This window comes from Myotis lucifugus, unplaced genomic scaffold (assembly GCF_000147115.1).
Source record: "Myotis lucifugus unplaced genomic scaffold, Myoluc2.0 scaffold_661, whole genome shotgun sequence".
NCBI classification, from domain to species: Eukaryota; Metazoa; Chordata; class Mammalia; order Chiroptera; family Vespertilionidae; genus Myotis; species Myotis lucifugus.
In genome coordinates this window covers 110188-112659 of record NW_005871709.1, presented here as the reverse complement: position 1 = coordinate 112659, position 2472 = coordinate 110188, and positions in this window count along the sequence as shown.

Sequence of the window (2472 nt, the reverse complement as noted above, 5' to 3'; positions counted from 1 at the left end):
CAGGTTGGTGATTGATGCTTGTTTGCTAACACTGAGAATGTTGGCAAAGGCGGGAAGGAGGGCTGGCAGAGGAGCTGTACTAATTACGGAAGGTGCAAATTCAACATGTAGCACATTTACAAGACATAATGAGCTTTGCTGAGGTGAAACAGGCGGTTTGTTACATACATTAGAATTAGATGCTATAATTGCTTCACAGCCCAAATGTGAATGATCTCTTGAGAAACGAAGAAAGCAACCCACCCACCTCTGCATGACAACAAAAGAATCCCCTTCCACTGACTGGTAAGCAGGGAACTAGGACATAAGGGTAATTTGGTCAAAGCAACAGTGGATTAGACATGCTGCTATCTGTTCTCAAACGCCACAGGGAGCAATGGAAGAGTGTGATGAGGGAAAATGACCTTCATCGAGGAGAACCTGCAGCATATCTTCAAGGGGTAAGGAGGGTTTTGGCCCTGTGTCAGTTGTGCCTCTAAAACATGGGGGCTACACCAGCCAAGCAAGCAGCAACTGTGATAGGAATTTAGAACAATTTTTGGTGCCTACTTTTTAGGAAGACTGTGAATCATCCTGAACAGGTTCAAATAAGTTCCATTTAGGGTTTTTAGACTCTAAGACAAATACAATAATGTCGAGAGAACCACACACTTATTTAATTTAGCAATTAAGTCACTTAACAAATTGTTCAACAGTGCCACCTATAGGCAAACATATGCTCCTTTAATGGAGTGAGGGGAAGTGTGCCTGGGAGGCTCACTCACTAAAAAGTTTAGCAAAGGCTTTCGGATCAGACTAAACTGATAATTCTAACACTGACTTGATTAACTCCATGGACTTGGGCAAGTTTCTCAGCCTCTCTGAGTTACTCAATAATTGTTTTTGTACCTCCAGTGACAGGAAACCCGTTTTAAATGGAAACAGGCTATCCCACAGTTGGATGCTGACATGCCAATATGTTCTTTATAGAACCAACTTGATATGATTTTGTTCATTAGCTCAATGTTTCCCTCATGGGGATAGCCAAAATAAGCTTAGCCTTTTATCCATACAGTTCTTAAAATATTGGAAGGCAGATAATGAGTTCCTTTTTAATCTTCCCTTCTCCGGGCTAGTTATTATTAGTTGCCCTTAGAACTATCCTATACAAAATAAAAACAAACACGAATCATTAACATCAGTGGTGGGCTCATGCCTTACAGACATGTTTTCTTTTTCAGAATTTTGTGAAGTATTTCTATTATTCCTTTCATGTGTTTGTTAAAACTGTATCTCGGGCATGTAGATTGCTTAAGATCACACAGTTGTGCTATCTTTTTAAACAAAATTGGACTGTAATCATATGCCTTGAGGCAGTATCCTTTTGAAAGTTGATGAAATCAACATCTTCCCAAGTTCATGTAAGTCCATAAACCTAAACACGGGGTTAAACACCCCGTAAGCCCCATCCTTCCATCCTTGCTTTCAGATCCTCGGTAAACCTATCTGGACCTCAACTTCAAACTCCTTTTTGAAAGAAATTAAAGAGATAAGGCTGAAATTTGACCCTCTTTCTCCCTGTCTCAGTCTCCATTCTTCCTTGGACAATATCCTAACTCCACAAACTCCAACGAAAGGAACAAGTCCCTGGGTTTGGTTGACCGAGTAAACACCCTACTGTTGTGTTTTCACACCAGAAAATAGACTTTACTGCTAAAGAGTCAGAAAGCTACTCCGTAATTTTCCATTGGCTGAGTTCTTCAGCCTGCTATACTGTGGAGATTTCAAATCTAGCCACAGGCACGCAGTAAGCAGGTACCCCCTGGGCCTGGATTCCAGGAAGACTCAGCACTTTCTACAAAAGAAAGAAGTAAACATTCTTGTCTGGTAAGAAGATAGAAAGCTCCGGGTCAAGAAGGCAGCAGATGTGTGAATCTCCAGTTTTCCAAGGAGAGGAGGAAAGATTGCCTTTTGAGCTATAATTTTCAGCTCTGTGAAGGTACTGCAACCACAGATCACCCTGTGCGCTATTGTATTCCAGGCATTGATTTTTGTGATGAGGTACGGGGCGTAGGCAAACACTGAATTTTCATTAGCTCCTTAGGGAGACCGAGCATCGTCCCCAAAACAAACTGTCCTGAACATATTAAGAGATAATTTAGATAAGCTGGCTCGATGGAACTTAAACAAAAGCAATAGCAATAAAGCATTTCTAGATGAGTTGCTAATTTGAACTAGATCATATCAGTGTAAAAGAGCGACCCATACAAAGCACTTGTCTTTCCTTGAATCAAAGTTTTAATGGGAAACCTGTGTCTGTTGTTTTCTTTTTTTCTTCTTTTGTATATGTTTTAGACAAAAAGGCACCAGGAAAACTTAAGGGTTAAGAGATAATGGGGTGGGGGCGGGCTAGGAGAGGTCAATGGGTGAAAAATGAGACACATGTAATACTTTCAACAATAAAGAATTTTTTTTAAAAAAAGAGAGATAATG